This window comes from Sus scrofa, chromosome 6 (assembly GCF_054392235.1).
Source record: "Sus scrofa isolate SSC_HxYL_T2T_F1_AM1 chromosome 6, Sscrofa_HxYL_maternal_Yorkshire_Landrace_v2.0, whole genome shotgun sequence".
Classification (NCBI taxonomy): domain Eukaryota; kingdom Metazoa; phylum Chordata; class Mammalia; order Artiodactyla; family Suidae; genus Sus; species Sus scrofa.
The window spans coordinates 116,328,505-116,346,585 of record NC_139388.1 but is presented as its reverse complement, the minus strand read 5'-3'; the positions used below and the strand labels follow the sequence as shown (position 1 = coordinate 116,346,585).

The 18,081-nt window shown below is 37.9% G+C and overlaps 1 protein-coding gene across 1 annotated transcript in view; it reads left to right on the top strand.

Moving 5' to 3' along the window:
• The first annotated feature begins 5,473 nt into the window (after positions 1–5,473).
• Positions 5,474–18,081, top strand: part of LOC146402779 (uncharacterized) — a 118,784-nt gene continuing 106,176 nt past the window's right edge. The window contains exon 1 of the mRNA XM_084964410.1: positions 5,474–5,609. The gene's annotated coding sequence lies outside the window, so the exon portion shown is untranslated. The remainder of the gene's footprint in view (positions 5,610–18,081) is intronic.

Below are 18,081 nucleotides of genomic sequence, written 5' to 3'. Positions count from 1 at the left end.
CAGTCTCCCAAAGCAATAGAAATTAGAGCAAAAATAAACCCATGGGACCTCATCAAACTGAAAAGCTTTTGCACAGCAAAGGAAACCCAAAAGAAAACAAAAAGACAACTTACAGAATGGGAGAAAATAGTTTCAAATGATGCAACTGACAAGGGCTTAATCTCTAGTATATATAGGCAACTTATACAACTCAACAGCAAAAAAACCAATCAATCAATGGAAAAATGGGCAAAAGACCTGAACAGACATTTCTCCAAAGAAGATATACAGATGGCCAACAAACACATGAAAAAATGCTCAACATCGCTGATTATAAGAGAAATGCAAATCAAAACTACCATGAGATACCACCTCACACCAGTCAGAATGGCCATCATTAATAAATCCACAAATAACAAGTGCTGGAGGGGCGGTGGAGAAAAGGGAACCCTCCTGCACTGCTGGTGGGAATGTAAACTGGTACAGCCACTATGGAGAACAGTTTGGAGATACCTTAGAAATCTACACATAGAACTTCCATATGATCCTGCAATCCCACTCTTGGGCATCTATCCGGACAAAGCTCTACTTAAAAGAGACACATGCACCCGCATGTTCATTGCAGCACTATTCACAATAGCCAGGACATGGAAACAACCTAAATGTCCATCGACAGAGGACTGGATTTGGAAGAGGTGGTATATATACACAATGGAATACTACTCAGCCATAAAAAAGGATGACATCATGCCACTTGCAGCAACATGGATGGAACTAGAGAATCTCATACTGAGTGAAATGAGCCAGAAAGACAAAGGCAAATCCCATATGATATCACTTATAACTGGAATCTAATATCCAGCACAAATGAACATCTCCTCAGAAAAGAAAATCATGGACTTGGAGAAGAGACTTGTGGTTGCCTGATGGGAGGGGGAGGGAGTGGGAGGGATCGAGAGCTTGGGCTTATCAGACACAACCTAGAATAGATTTACAAGGAGATCCTGCTGAATAGCATTGAGAACTATGTCTAGATACTCATGTTGCAACAGAAGAAAGGGTGGGGGAAAAACTGTAATTGCAATGTATACATGTAAGGATAACCTGACCCCCTTGCTGTACAGTGGGAAAAAAAAAAAAATTATTACAACAGGGGAGTTCCTGTCTTGGCACAGTGGTTAACGAATCTGACTAGGAACCTTGAGGTTGCGGGTTCGATCCCTGACCTTGCTCAGTGGGTTAAGGATCCGGCGTTGCTGTGAGCTGTGGTGCAGGTAGCAGATGCGGCTCGGATCCCACGTTGCTGTGGCTCTGGTGTAGGCCGGTGGCTACAGCTCCAATTAGATCCCTAGCCTGGGAACCTCCATATGCTGTGAGAGCGGCCCAAAAAATGCCAAAAAGACAAAAAAAAAAAAACAAAAACAAACAAAAAATATTAAAACAGGGTAAAACTAGGCAAAGAGCATGATATGAATGAAAAAAAATTTTAATTTTTGACACTCATTGAAAAGAAGACCAATTTTACTAATGTTATAAAAATTGCAAATTTAAACAATAAGAAAAAATCATTTTTCAAGTATAAAACTGGTCTATTTTTTTCTTTCCTTAATGATAATTCTCAGTGTTTAAGAGGGCAAAGTGCAGTGTTTACTTTCATGTATGGTTGGTGCTAATGTAAACTGATAAACCTTGAGGAAAGCATATCAGGAAACAAACAAACAAAAAAAAACCTTAAAAAATTATAATTTTGGCCCAGTTATACCTCTTCTGGGAATTTATTATGTGCAGTGATATTTACTACAGAGTTATTTGTAATAGGGAAACACTGGAACAACCTAAATAATAATAATGTGAGAATGGCCAAAATAAAATAATGTGTTCCTAATGACTTCGTATTACGCATCCATTTAAATTCATGCTACTGAAGTCTACTTCAAGGTCGTGGAAAGATGCCCATGATTGACTCTGTATGTGTGTGCCCCTGTGTGTGTATATGTGTGTGTGTAACATTAACATGCCAACAACAGATCTCTCTGAGTCAAAAAAATAAAATTGATTTTATTCTTTATATAAAATTGCAATTGGTGAAATTTGTCTTTATTTCTCAAATTTCACCAAGGAATCATTTTCCAATCAGAAAAAAAAAGTATTGTAAATTAAAGAAAAATATAAACTTATACCATTTGCCTTTTCTCTCTCTCTCTCTCTCTGTCTTTTTTTTTTTTTTTTTTTTTTTTTTTTTTTTTTTTTTTTGTCTTTTTGCCTTTTCTAGGGCCACTCCTGCGGCATATGGAGGTTCCCCGTCTAGGGGTCTAATCGGAGCTGTAGCCACTGGCTTACACTAGAGCCACAGCAATGTGGGATCTTCGTCTGCAACCTACACCACAGCTCAGGGAAATGCTGGATCCTTAACCCACTGAGCAAAGCCAGGGATCGAACCTCATGGTTCCTAGTCGAATTCGTTAACCACTGTGCCACCATAGGAACTCCTGCCTCTTCTCTTTTAATTCCCTCCTCTACTGGTGTGAATTAGTCCGCAAAAGAGAGAAAATAACAACTGGCAAATTCAGATAACAGTGTGTTTTTTATTTGTATTATATTGTATTATAGTCTTTTTTCTCTTTTTAACATTGAGCTTAAGCTTTGCAGTCCCATGATTGGAAAAGAGACTCTATCATGAATCATGAATATGGGGTACCGATTTTATCAAACAGCAATGTAGTCTAAATGATCAGCTTATTGCAAATAAAGCAAACTTCCAGACGTCTCAAAGCCTCATGTGTCATGAGAAACCCTAAGTTCTAGTATGGGTCAGGAAAATCTAAAGAGGTGAGGATTAGTTTGTATCATTTAACTGAATTCTCTCGATATTTGAAATGTTTTAACGTACACTGTCTTTATAGCATAATATTAGCTATCAGCCTTGCCACTGGACTTCAAATTGTATTTCTATTTATTAACTGTTAGCAGATTTGATTTTGGATTAAATGTCAGAAGAAAACAGGACCTCTTCCCAGCTCCTGTGCCCAGCATTCTTAGAAGACTTATTTAACAACAAATGCCTTATAGGCATCTGGCCATGCTGTTATCTTTCTTGGCACAGTGTATCCATTCCTTGACATCTGTAGCCCTTCACAGGATAATGCAACTTTCTGGGCCAAAACCCTGCCAAGGGGAATGGAACCCTCTGCTTTGGAACCATTTTTTCAATCCAGACCAGATACAGAGCCTAAGAGGACCCTATTTTTAGCTAAAGGATGTGACCCTGTAACTATCTTTGGCTCAGAAGAGTTCCAGACGGAGAGCTGATTAGAAATCCCAGTCCTTGGAAATTAGAATATTTCCCTGGAAGTGCTTAATCTAGGAGATGAATAAAAACAACAATGTCCAGAACAGAGAAGGGAAAAAGAAAAAAAAAAGACCAGCGTTCATTGAGTATTTATTTTAGATTAGGCAATCTTGTGGCAAAAATTTACGCATAACCACTCATTTAATCCCTACAACATCTCTAAGTGTTTGATGTTATTATTATCTCTGTTTCTTTGGTGAAGAAACTGAGGTGTAAACTCAGAAGCGAAAATTAATTGTATTTCTATACAATAGGAAAAAACAATTGAAAATAAAACAATATCATTTTAAATAGTATCATAAAACAAATATTAGGGGTATTTTGACAAAAAATATGTCTATGGTGAAACATAAATACAGCTGAGAAAATTTAAAGTGCTGAATAAGGAGGGAGAGATAACCATGTTCATGGATTGAAACACTCAATATTTTAAGATGTCAATCTTAAAAGCTAACTAGGGGTTAAAATATATCATAATTCCATGGACTACTTTATAGAAATTACAGCAATGATTCTAAAATTTATATCAAAATTCAGAAGACCTAGGTTAGCCAAATCTATAAGACTAAAGTTGAAGAACCAAACTCTCTGATTTTCAAAGCTTACTGCAAACCCACAGTAATCATGAAGATGTTGTAATAGCATAAGGATAGTCAAAAAAAAAAAAAATCAATGCAACAAAATAGCCATTTCAGGTAGAAATCTGCATTTATGGAGTCAGTTTTCTACAGTGCACCAAGGTAATTCAATGAACAAAGACAGAATCTGAGGGCAAGGTCTGGTCTTGTGATTGCAGTTGTGCTAAAACAGGACTCACTACTTCAGCATTTGCACGGGGGAAGCACCAGCTACTCCCTGGGCATGAGGCAGAAGTAGCCTGGGTTCAAACCAGGTCTTCTTGATGGCTTAGCTCATGCTTTTTTTTTTTACCATGTGCTCTACTGCATCCAAAGACAGCCTTGTGATTCGGGGTTGTTATTGAATTAAAATACTGTCATTGACTGGAAACAAGTTATCTTTGTTTTAGATTTCATTTACTAAAAATGTTTAATAACTGCTGCTCTCATCCATGTCACAAAACAAAGCCAAAATATAAGCATAAAGAAAAATCGTGAAACACTGTCTAGGCCATGACACTGCCCAATATCCTCCACATGTGACAAAAAAACATGTGCCTGTTTTTCCTTGGTATTTAATTCTATACCATACATTCTTCACACTGTAGCCAGCACCTCAAATGTCTAATTTTACAACAGGAGATATGCACAAGCCATAATTTTCTATATTTGTTCTTTTGGGGGGAGGTTTCTGTTTTGTTTACTGTAAGAAAATGCTGAGTACATGCATAATCAATGACATGTTTATAAGAATTAAAATGTGTACAGACACCAACTTTGTTCCTTGTCTGTACGAGAAAAATTTCCCCATCAGCACTAGATAACTAGTTGGTTATCTGGAATATGCTTTTGATATGTAACATATTTGCATATGAATGTTGTTTGGTAGCACTTTTTTGTGCGTTTAAAATTTTTTTTTGAGATAATTATAAATTCACATGCAGTTGTAAGACATAATACAAGGAGATCCTGTGTACTCTTTTCTCGATTTCCTCCAATATCACCTTGCAAAACTGTAGTACAATAGCACAAGTAAGACATTGATATAGTCAAGATATGAAATATTTCCTTCACCACAAAGATCCCTCATATCATCCATTATAGACACACCCACTTAGCCACTTCCCTTCCACCCCCATCCTCTCTAAAACCCCAGGCAAACACTAAGTTGTTCCTCATTCCCATAACTTTGTCATTTCAAGAATGTTACATAAGTAGAATCACATATTGTGTAATCTTTCAGGATAGGTTTTTTTTTCCCACTAAGCATAATTCTCTGGAGATTTATTCAAGTGGTTGGGTATATCAATGCTTTGTCCTTTTTATTGATGAGTGGCAGTCCATGGGACAGATGTTCCAGTTTGTTTAACCATTCACCCATCGAAGGACATCTGGATTGTTCCTAGGTTTTGATTATTGTGAATAATGCTGCTATGAACATTAGTGTATGGGTTTTGTGAGAACATAAATTGTTACTTCTCTGTGACAAATGCCCAAAAGCATAGTTGCTGGGTCATATGCTAAGCACATTCTGGTGTGTGAGAAACTGTTCTTCTCTTTTCCAGAGTGGCTATTCCGTTTCACATTCCCACCAGTATTATATGAATGATCCAGTTTCTCTTCATCCTCACCAGTTTTTGGTGTAATCAGAGTCAATCTGATAGGTGAGTAAAATTTCTTTGGAGAAATTGTAAATTGTGTTGTGTTTTGAATTTCAAGTTCTATATGTTCCTTGTTAGTATATAGAAATGTGGTTTTTCTTTTTCTTTTTTGTTTTTTGCATGTGTTAATCTTATAGCCTTTGACATTTCTGAGCTAATATTAATGCTAAGAGGGTTTTTGGTAGACTATTTGGGATTTTCTATGTATACAATCATGACATTTCCAAATAGGGAGGTGGTGTTTCTTCCTTTCTGATCTCGATAACTTATTTCTGTTTATGCCTACTGTTGTAATATTTCTAGTACAATGTGAATAAGAGTAATGAGAGTGGGCATCTTTGCCTTGTTCCTAATCTCAGGAGGAAAATATTCAATCTTTTACCATTGAATATAATGTTAGCTATAGGTTTTAGTGATGTTCTTTATCAAGTTGAGGAAAGTCTCCTCTATTTTTAGTTGGCAGAGAATTTTTTTTATCATGAAACCACACTGAATTTCATTGGATGCTCTTTCTGTCAGTTGATGTGATCGTGTGAGCTTTCTTCTTTAGTCCATGAATAGTGGTTTATATTAATTGTTTCAAGTATTGGACCAGCTGTAAAATGATCCCCACTTGGGGAGTTCCTGTGGTGGCTCAATGGTAACGAACCCAACTAGTATCCATGAGGATGTGTGTTCAATTCCTGGCCTTGCTCAGTGGGTTAAGGATCTGGCATTGCCATGAGCTGTGGTATAGGTTGCAGATATGGCTTGGATCTCGCATTGATGTGCCTGCAGATCTGATTTGACCCCTAGCCTGGGAACTTCCATATGCCACACGTGAGGCCCTAAAAAGCAAAAGCAAAAAAAACCCAAAAAACAAACAAACAAAAAACCCCACTTGGTCATGGTTTATAGTTGTTTTTTTATATGCTCAATTCTATTTTTATGCCTATATTCATAAGGGATATTGACCTTTAGTTTTCTTCTTATTTATGTATTTATGGCACTGCCTTATCTGGTTTCTATATCGAATTAATATTAGCCTCATAATATGAAAAGTAACCCCCTCTTCTCTTTCCTGAAAAGAATTGTACACGATTTGTGTTATTTCTTCTTTCAATGTTTGTAGAATTTTCTATTGAAATTCTCACTGTGAAAAGATTGCTCTACTCAAATATAACTCTTTCTAATAGAAGCAATAGGTCTTTGAAATGTTGGAGTATTTCTCTCTCCTTTTATTAGTTGTGGATCAAAAGAAGCAAGATCCAAGTGCATTGGGCGTCTTAGGGCTATTTCAAAGGGTGAGTATTTATGAGTTCCAAAAGGATGGATCTGAGATTTAGAAGGACCAACAGCAATGCTATTGACCAAGGTATTTGGAGGACCTCTACAAATTTCGCCCATTTAGTCTTAATAATACCACCACTGTATTGGATTAAGCCAGAAAATTGAGGGTAGTAAGCACAGTGAAATTATTGTCAAACCAGCCAAAGAGCAGAGACTTGTCGAAGTACCTGACCAGCAAAATGAGTTCCTCCATCACTAAGAAGTTTGAGAGGCATTCCCCAGGTAGGGATAAGCTTTTCCAAAAGGACCTAAGCCACAAAAAGGCAGTTGCCTATCTACAAGGGAAAGTTTCAGTCTAGTATGAAAACATACAGACTATAACTAAAATATATTCATATCCACGAGACAGGGGAAGTTGTATGAAATCTACTTGGCAGACTTTGATTGGTCCATTATGTAATTTAAAATGGCCAGGATCTATATAAACAGACATCCTTGGATTATATTATGGACAAGTGGGAAAGTTGAAGTAGGCACTTTTTGTGGTCTTGTTAATGTTTTCCCACCAATATTGATTCATGAAGGATATCACTTTGTCACTAGACCAATGTTTCAATGCATGTAGTGTGGTGAGGACTGGGAATTTTAGAGTCACTAGAAGGACCAGGTTGTTATTTGGTCCAAATCAGAGCTTTCTGTCCTTAGCAAACAATTGCTGAATCTCCATCTTCTTTTTCCTTTTTGAGGCTGATTATTGGGCATTTAGCCAGTTTTTTTAAAGTTATCATCTATAGAAATTTTTTTTTTTTACCATGACAGTGTTTTGGCTGCTGTTGGTCCTTTTAAGGGCAGCATTCTTTGCAGAAATATCAGCCATGTAATTTCCCTTATCTTCCAGGGTGTCAAGTTTAGAATACCCCATAATCTCAATAATAGCTAAAGTGGCAGATAAAATTATTGCATCAAATAATTCCTAGACATAGGGGCTGTTTTTAACTTTATTTCCTTTGGATGTAAGGAACCCAACTTCCACAACATTCTAAAGCCATGAGCTACTCCAAAGGCATATCTACTACCAGTATAAATATTGTCAAGTATTTTTTTCTTGGTTAAAGTACAAGCCCATGTAAAAGTGTATAATTCAGGCTGTTGGGCCAAAGTAGCCATTGGTAAAAATATCAACAACCTCTTAAGGATTTGCAGTAGCGTACCCAGTACAATATTTGCCATTATCACCTTTTATATAAGAACCATCATGTGAAGTCAGTGTCATCCAGTGGAATTTCCTGTCGATCAGCCTGAGGAGTCAGAAGCTGGTCTTTTAGCATTAGGCAGGCCTGAGGGGCTTCACTGGTGATGGAGGGGAGAAGAGTAGCTGGGTTAATGTTATTACAATGCCAAAGAATTACCTGAGGAGCAGTTGACAAAAGGGTGTCATAGGAGAGGCAGCTGGCTGAGAAATGTGGGGTCTGATGAGAGTTCAGGAGTGCTTCTACTGTAAAAGGTGCAAAATGGTTAAAATGGTTAAAGACGATCCTAACAACAATTGTCTTGGTGGTTGTAATGGCTCTTAGGCAAAGAGATTATTCCTGTGTCACATGTCCAGTTGCTAGCTATAGTACTCTATGGCTCAGCAGTGTTCCCTGTGTGTTTGTGGGAGTAACCCGAGGGCATTCCTTTGCTTTTCATATAAAAATGAGAGTCTGGGAGTTCCCATCATGACTCGGCGGAAACGAATCTGACTAGTATCCATGAGGAGGCAGGTTCCATCCCTGGCCTCACTCAGTGGGTTGCAGACTCAGCTTGGATCTGGCATTGCTGTGGCTGTGGCATAGGCCAGCGGCTGCAGCTCTGATTCAGTCCCTGGCCTGGGAGTGTCCATATGCTGCAGGTGCAGCCCTAAATAGACAAAAACAAAAAACGAGAGTCTGATAATTGTGGTGTCTAAGGGCGGGGCCAGGGTGTTTGTGTGAGTGTATCAAAATCGCCTTTGAGGCCTTGAAGGCTATGCCATCTGGTTCTTCCCACAAAATTGGATTGGGTTGTTTAGTAAAACATTTAGAGGTTTGGCCATAAGAGAGCATGATAGAATTAATTTCAGCAGTAACCAACTAGGCTGAGAAAACCTCCCAGCTGGCACATAGTTTGGGGTTTGGAGAAACTTCAGGCCCCTTGAGGTCTGTCTGGATCACGGTGTAATTCCTTATTCTGATATGAGATGCCCTATATATTGAACCTGGGTTTAGGCAATTTTTCTTTGGTAACCTTATGTCCCTTTAAGACTATAAACTTTAGCAAGTGTCTTCTTGTGAAGAGGTGAGAAGCAAAGAAGTAAACCCTCTACATATTGCAACAAAGGAGAACCTCTAGGGAACTTTGCATCATCCAGATCAGCCTTCAGGATTTTCTAGAGTTTTTGTGGACTTTTGGGCAGAACCCTGTGGCATGACTGTCCAGGTGAATTGTTTTTCTTCCCAAGTTAATGTGAAAAGGTACTGGCCAGTTTGATCAATGGGAATACTAAACAATACACTGCATAGAAGTTCCCACTGTGGCTCAGTGGGTTAAGAACCCAGCTATATCCATGAGGACGTGGGTTCAATCCCTAAGTTCACTCAGTTAAAGATTTGGCATTGCCCTGAACTGAGGCATAGTTCGCAGATGCAGCTCCAGTCTGGTGTTGCCCTGGCTGTGGCATAGGCAGGCAGCTGCCACTCCAATTCAATCCCTAGCCAGGGAACTTCCATATGCTACAGATGTGGCCCTAAAAAAAGACAAAAAGAAAAAGAAAAAAAGAAAAAATACCCCGCATAAATCAAATATAGTAAAGACTTTGCTTCAGATAGAAATGGATGTCAGTAGCCTATGAGTTAGGAACAAACAACAGAGTGTGGAGGGATGGAAATGTTGCTTATTGCTCAGTAGTCCTGAACAAACCTCATCCCTTAGGTTTTTCTCACTGGTGAAATGGGAGCGCTACAGGGGTATTACCAGAAAAATTAAACCTTTCTAAAGATCTTGAATAAAGCCTGGAGAGCTTCAAATGCAAAGATAAGGTGAGCTTAGATCCAGGAGAAAGACATACCTTCAAACCCAGAATCACTCATAGTACAGTGGGCAACAGTGGCCTTAACTGTGGGTACCATACCTTTTTGTTCACCAGCTCTGAAGCTGTTGGGGGTCTTCTCTGGTTCCCACTTGGGGCACCATAATGTTGGCCTGAAAAACATTGATTGCCAGATATTTCTCCAACAAAGATGGATTTATCAGGATCAGCAGAGAATTGCAGTTCAGAGTCTGCAACCATGGCGAGCCACATGCAAGTTCCTGCAGAAGGGAGGGAAAACACATGTACGTATGTGTGTGTGTGTGTGTGTGTGTGTGTGTGTGTGTGAGTGTGTGTGTGTGTGTGTGTGTGTGTGTGTGTGTGTGTGTGTGTGTGTGTGTGTTGGGGGGAAGAATTCCAGGAGGATTTGGTTAAAAAAAGAGGTGGGTGGGACCATGGCTTTTCATTGGCTGAGTTTTTACTAAGAAAGAAGTCTTTCTTCTTCCCATTGGTCTCTGTTGTGATCAAAGTCATGAGATCGCCCTCTTCTGGTCTTCCACTCTGTTTAACTGAGGTTTCTGTCTATTAATTTTTGTAATAGCATTTCCTTATTATTCTTTTGCAAAGTCTTTAGTGATATTTCCTGCTTCACTCTTGATATCATTAATTTCTGTCTTCTCTCATTTTTCTTTGTCAGTCTTGCTGGGTACTTGTCAATTTTCAGAATTTTTTTCAAAGTGGCAGCTCTTTGTTTCATTGTTGTTTTAATATTTTTCTTTTTAGTTTCATTGATTTCTGATGTTATCTTTATTATCTCCTTTCCTCTGCTTATTTTGAGTTTATTGTGCACTTTTTTTAAGGTTCTTGAAGAAGGACCTTGAATTATTTATTTGAAAAATTTCCTCTTTTCTTTCTGGTATATATATTTGTGCTCTGCATTTCCTTCTCAGCACTGCTTTTGCTGTGTCCCACAAATTCTGATATGTTCTATCTTCATTTTTATTCCATCTAATGTATTTTTTACCTTCCCTTGAGACTTCCTCTTTGACCCATGGCTTATTTATGTGTGCTGTCTTGTTTCCAAGTGTTTGGAGATATTCCTGTTATCTTTCTGTTCTTGATTTCTAGTTTGATTCCACTGTGATTACAGAACATGCTGTATGATAATTAGAGTGTCAGTACTGTCGGTTGCCCTGGCCTGATGAAAGTTTTTCTTGTTGTTGTTGTTGTTTTAATATTCACAAAAACTAGGAGTTTTAAAAGTATTCTCTGTTATCTCAGATGTGGAACTATCGATTCATTTCTAAGCCAGACTACTCCATTGTTTAGGGGGAAAAGGTTAGAGCAAGACCTTAGAATCTTGCATATAAAAGCCGGAGTCCTCTTCTAAACACAGGTATTTGGGACACTGTGATTCGTGAGGGCTGCTCTGTATGACAGATCACATACAACACCGTCCTTATTAAAGGCAAACTTACATTCCTGCAAAGTTTCCAGAAGGAAAAAATTGTGTTCTTATCTAATTCTAGGTTTATAGTGTAAGGAGACTACCGGTTATTTCCTATACGTGTGTTCCTGTTCAAGCAGCAGTTTATAGAAGTCAGTGGCAAGACCTGAATGATGACGGGAAAGTCTGACTTTCATTTCATGCTACCAAAAGGAATATAAACAGGAATTTAGTACAAAAATTGTTGCTGCTCTTCATGCACAGTGGAAAAGTCGATATCTCCTCAAGCCCTGATGCTGAAGAACGATGTCCTTTAGCTGTTGTCCTTGTAAGGGAAAATCACATCCCTGCAGTTGAAGCCTCCCATGATCCTAAACAGAACTGATAATAACACTGTCAGATACTCGAAAAGACACTAACAGTTGGGACCTTGAACCAGAGGGAGGGAAAATCCCCAGGGGCCGGACCTAAAATTTGAGCCAGAAGCAAACACAGAAGTTGCCAATCTGTGGAGGTGGCCCAGCTTCAGCTCTCAAGGCCCACAGGAGCTGGGCCCAGGGGTACGTTACAGACGAGCCTGAACCTGGGCAAAGCATGTGACGACAGAGCCAAGTTCTACTCATTTTCTCTACTACTCATGGCGTATGCGTTGGAGAATTTCAACTATGGCTTTGATCATACACTATTGTAGAAAGTCAGGATATATGTCAGATTGATATTTGGGCGGAATTAAAAAAAAGTAGGGTGCAAATCCCAGTCATCCGCAGCCAGGGCATCACTTCACTTTTAGGGTTCATCTGAGCCAACATAAACCTAAAGGAAATGATCTGAGCATAAATTGGATATTGTGTACCTCTGACTCCAGTGAGGAGGAAGGCCGTTATTGAAAAGGTAACATGGAAGATGTTCCTGGGAAGCAGTGTAAGTAAGGAAACAGGGCTAGAAGAGATAAAAGACTTCTCTCTTTGGGTGACATGGGTTTTGCAAAAAAAAAAAAAAAAATCAAGTATCTTTCAAATTTCTAGAAATGGTGGGAAATAATTTTCTCCTCTTTAAGACGAAAGCTGTTTTATTGATTTACTTCTCTCATACTTTAAATAGATCATTAGAATCTGCAAAAAAATTTGAGGTATAAGGGTTCCAAAGGAAAAGGTTAACTAGTCATGGGAGGAAACCAAAGTGAAAATATCTCAAAAGCTATAGCAAAAAAGCAATGGCAACTGTTAAATTCTCCAAATGATGAGCATTCAACCCTTTTACCATAAATAATTCTTCTAACCAGCATGTTTCATAACTGCCCCTCATTGTGGAGAATGACACATAATTTGGTATCAAATTTTGCTTTTGATAATGAACAATAGGACTGATTACTGTCCGCCTAATTCCAAAAAGTAAAGCTACAGAGAACCTGATGAACATTTGATGGCTCTTTCAGAATTTGACAGTTGAGCTTGCATTGTGTGGACTAAACAGCTCCTGCATGGGGAGAGGAGCAGAGGCTTTTATAAATGCAAATGAATGAGGGTATTGTTAGAATATAAAAGTATCAACCATGTGAGGAGGGGATAAAAATAGAATGCAGAAGTGCCTGGCAGCAACCTCAATCTCAGAAGAAGGAATATACAAAGAAAAATGTGGAAATATTAGTATTAATATTAATGAAATGTAGATTTGGTTAAAATTCCATTCTGCATATACTATGTAGTGTTACCACTACACCTTTTATACGGTGTGTAGAAAATATAATTCTTCAAGACATAGACAGGATTCTGGCTTTGCATATGCTGCACCCTATGCATAGATTATTCTTTTCCTGCACCTTTCGCTGGCGGAGAATCAGTCATAAGTCCAGAGTATTTCCAGTGTCTTCTCCCCAGAATACCCTCTGAGAGATTGAATATATACATGGACAATGGCCAGACCATATATAACAATAGAATTCTAATTCAAAAACTCTTCAATAACCAGCCCAGGAAGCCAACAACAATCTCTCATCCCAAAGTCATGATACAGGCAATGACTGCTGCTTCCTCACCTTTTTTTGGCCTGGCTTCCAGCTTAGGACCAACAAGAGAAAGCCAAATGAGCTCTCCAAACCAATCACATACGATGCTCTGTTTCTAGTTAGCCAGCCTCCAGCTTCCCCAGGCCAACAGCCTCTCATCAGAACATCCCTGAAGCTTTCCCCTTTTTCACACTACAACTTTACCACTTCTCTCTTTGCCTTTGCCCCTCTGCCAAACACAACTGATAGTGGTTAACTCTTTTGCTGTAAGTTCAGAAAAAATAGATTTTCTTTGTCTCCACTCAGTAGTTCTTTTATTCGCATATGTCCCGGCCTTTTCTCTTCCTAACATCAATGTCAAAGGATTTAATTTAAGTCACCTTCACAGCTAGGTCTGGCATATGTCATAGAACTGTAATGTCTCTCATTTTAATAAAAATTCAGTGAAAATTCAACAGATGGTGGAGCCACTCTGTATCTTCATCAGAGAATTTTTTTTTCAACATAATATTCTGTATATATTTTGCTAGATATATAGGTAAGCATTTCTACCTTTGGTGTAACTGCAATACAGTTCTGTCTGTTAGATTTACATTCCCAATTGTTTATTATTAGTATATAGAAATATGATTGATTTTTGTATATCTATTTACATACTATGGTGTTTCTAGACTCACTAATTAACTCAAGGAATTTTGATAGGTTTCTTAAAGTTTTATATTTAATGCCACAAAATATTGTAGTAATTTAGACTTTTTGATGGTATCCTTACTGATTTTCAAAACAGATGTGGGAGTAGCTAATCTAGTCAATTAATTTCAAATACTTGTAGGGCAAAAAATGTCTAATGAAAAGTTCCTTTCCCCTATGTTCCCTTCATTTCTCAAAGGCATTCTTAACCTAGAGTTTCAAAGATATATAATATGTTCATGGAATGGAATGTTCAATGTCCGTGTTATTATCAATATCAGTTATGTCCAAATTGATGTGTAGAGTTAATTCAATCCCAATCAAAATCCCAGAAGATTATTTTGTACATCTCAGCAGGTTTATTCTAAAACATTTGTGGAGTGGCAAGTAAATCAGAATATCAAAAAAAGTTTTTTTCTGAAGAACAAACTTGTAGGACATACATTGCTGGTGGGAATGAAAAATTGTTCAACACTCCAAAAATTAGTTTTTCAGTTTCTAATAAACTTAAATATTGAATTGACATATGACTCAGCACCCCATTCCACAAGGCTAAATTCAAGAGAAGTGAAAACATATTCACACAAAAACATGTATGTGGATGTTTTATCAGCTTTGCTCACAATTGTCAAAACCTGAAAATGATCCAATTTTCCTTATAGTGGTGAATGGACAAAAAAATTATTACGCATCCCTACAGGCGAATACTATCAGCAATAAAAATAACAAACATTCAACAATGTGGATAAATCTCACATGTATCATACTAAGTGAAAGAAGCCAGGCTTGAAAGGCTTCAGATACCTGATTTCACTTACACGACATTCTAGAAAACACAAAACTAAGGTGAACATATCAGTGGTTGCCATGGATTACTGGCAGGGAAGAGATTGACTGCAAAAAAGCAGCCAGAGGACATGTTTTAGAATTGATGAAACTCTTCTGTAGCTTGATCATGATGCAATTATGTGACTCTATGTATTTGCCAGTTCTCATCAAATTTTTTTTAATTGTTATTTCCCCAATACAGTTTTTTTTATTCTACTGTACAGCATGGTGACCCAGTTACACATACATGTACACATTCTATTTTTGCACATTATCATGCTCCATCATAAGTGTCTAGACATAGTTCTCAGTGCTGCATAGCAGGATCTCATTGCTAATCCATTCCAAAGGCAATAGTTTGTATCTATTAACCCCAAGCTCCTCAACCCCTTGCCACTCCCTCCCGCTCCCCCTTGGCAACCACAAGTCTATTTTCCAAGTCCATGATTTTCTTTTCTGTGGAAAGTTTCATTTGTGCCTTAGATTCCAGATATAAGTGATATCATATGGTATTTGTCTTTCTCTTTCTGACTTACTTCACTAAGTATGAGTCTCTAGTTCCATCCATGTTGCTGAAATGGCATTTTGTCCTTTTTATGGCAGAGTAGTATTCCATTGTGTATATATATCACATCTTCCTAATCCAACTGTCTGTCATGGACATTGGGGTTGTTTCCATGTCTTGGCTATTGTGAATAGTGCTGCAATGAACATGCAAGTGTATGTGTCTTTTTCAAAGGAAGTTTTGTCTGGATGTATGCCCAAGAGTGGGATTGCTGGGTCATATGGTAGTTCTATGTATAGATTTCTAAGGTACCTCCATACTGTTCTCCATAGTGGTTGTACCATCTTACATTCCCACCAACAGGACATGAGGGTTCCCTTTTCTTCACACCCCTCCAGCATGTTATTTGTGGACTTATTCATGATGGCCATTCTGACTGGTGTGAGGTGGCATCTCATGGTAGTTTTGATTTGCATTTCTCGAATAATTAGTGATGTTGAGCATTTTTTCCTGTGCCATCTGTATGTCTTCCTTGGAGAAATGTCTATTCAGGTCTTTTGCTCATTTTTCCATTGGGTTGTTGGCTTTTTTGCTGTTAAGTTGTATAACTTGTTCGATTATTCTAGAGATTAAGCCCTTGTCTGTTGCATCATTTGAAACTATTTTCTCCCATTCTGTAAGTTGTCTTTTTGTTTTCTTTTGGGTTTCCTTTGCTGTGCAAAAGCTTGTCAGTTTGATTATGTCCCATTGGTTTATTTTTGCTTTGCTTCCTGTTGCTTTGGGAGACCGACCTGAGAAAACATTTGTAAGGTTATGTCAGAGAATGTTTTGCCTATGTTCTCTTCCAGGAGTTTGATGGTGTCTTGTCTTATATTTAAGTCTTTCAGCCATTTTGAGTTTATTTTCGTGCATGGTGTGAGGGTATGTTCTAGTTTCATTGATTTACATGCAGCAGTCCAGGTTTCCCAGCAATGCTTGCTGAAAAGACTGGCTTTTTCCCATTTTATGTTCTTGCCTCCTTTGTCGAAGATTAATTGACCATAGGTATATTTCTGGGTTTATTTCTTGGTTCTCTGTTCTGTTCCATTGGTCTGTCTGTCTGTTTTGGTACCAGTACCACACTGTCTCGATGACTGTGGCTTTGTAATATTGCCTGAAGTCTGGGAGAGTTATATGCCTCCTGCTTGGTTTTTGTTCCTCAGAAATTGCTTTGGCGATTCTGGGTCTTTTGTGGTTCCATATAAATTTTTGTTCTAGTTCTGTGCAAAAAGTCATGGTAGTTTGATAGGGATTTTGCTGAATCTATAGATTGCTTTGGGTAATATGGCCTTTTTTACAATATTAATTTTTCTAACCCAGGAGCATGGAATATCTTTACATCTTCTTTAATTTCCTTGATTAATGTTTTATAGTTCTCAGCATATAAGTCCTTCACCTCCTTGGTCAGGTGTGTTCCCAGGTATTTGATTTTTTGGGGTGCAATTATAAATAGTATTATGTTTTTGTATTCCTTTTCTGATACTTCATTGTTAGTATATAGAAATGCAACTGATTTCTGAATGTTAATCTTATATCCTGCTACTTTGCTGAATTTGTTGATCAGTTCAGGTAGTTTTGGGGTTGAGTCCTTAGGGTTTTCTATATATATAGTATCAAGTCATATGCATACAGTGACAGTTTTACCTCTTCTCTTCCTATTTGGATGCCTTTTATTTCTTTTGTTTGTCTGATTGCTGTGGCTAGGACTTCCAGTACTATGTTGAATAACAGTGGTGAGAGTGGACATCCTTGTCTTGTTCCAGATTTTAGTGGAAAGGCTTTCAGTTTTTCTCCATCGAGTATTATATTTGCTGTGGGTTTGTCATAAATGGCTTTGATTATGTTCAGGAATGTTCCCTCTGTACCCACTTTGGTAAGAGTTTTGATCATGAATGGATGTTGGACTTTGTCAAATGCTTTCTCTGCACCTACTGAGATGATCATGTGGTTTTTGACTTTTTTTGTTGTTGTTAATATGGTGTATGACGTTGATTGATTTGCATATGTTGAACCATCCTTGTGCACCTGGGATGAATCCCACCTGGTTGTGGTGTACAATCTTTTTTATATGTTGTTACATTCGGATGGCTAAAATTTTGTTGAGAATTTTTGCATCTATATTCATCAAAGACGTTGGCCTATAGTTTTCTTTTTTGGTGGTATCTTTGTCTGGTTTTGGAATTAGGGTGATGGTGGCGTCATAGAATGTCTTTGGGACTATTTCTTCTTCTTCAAACTTTTGCAAAAGTTTAAGGAGGATGGCTATATGTTCCTCTTTGTATGTTTGGTAGAATTCACCTGTGAAGCCATCTGCTCCTGAACTTTTATTTGTATGAAGGGTTTTTATGACATATTCAATTTCATTTCTAGTGATCAGTCTGTTCAGTTGATCCACTTCCTCCTGACTCAGTTTTGGCAGGCTGTAAGTCTCTAGAAAGTTGTCCGTTTCTTCTAGGTTGTCACCTTTGTTGGCATACAATTGATCATAGTATTCTCTCATGATTTTTGTATTTCTGTAGTATCCATTGCGACTTCTCCTTTTTCATTTCTTTTTTTTGTTTGTTTATTTGGATTTTTTCTCTCCTCTTCTTGGTGAGTCTAGCCAGAGGTTTGTCAATTTTGTTTACCTTTTCAAAGAACCAGCTC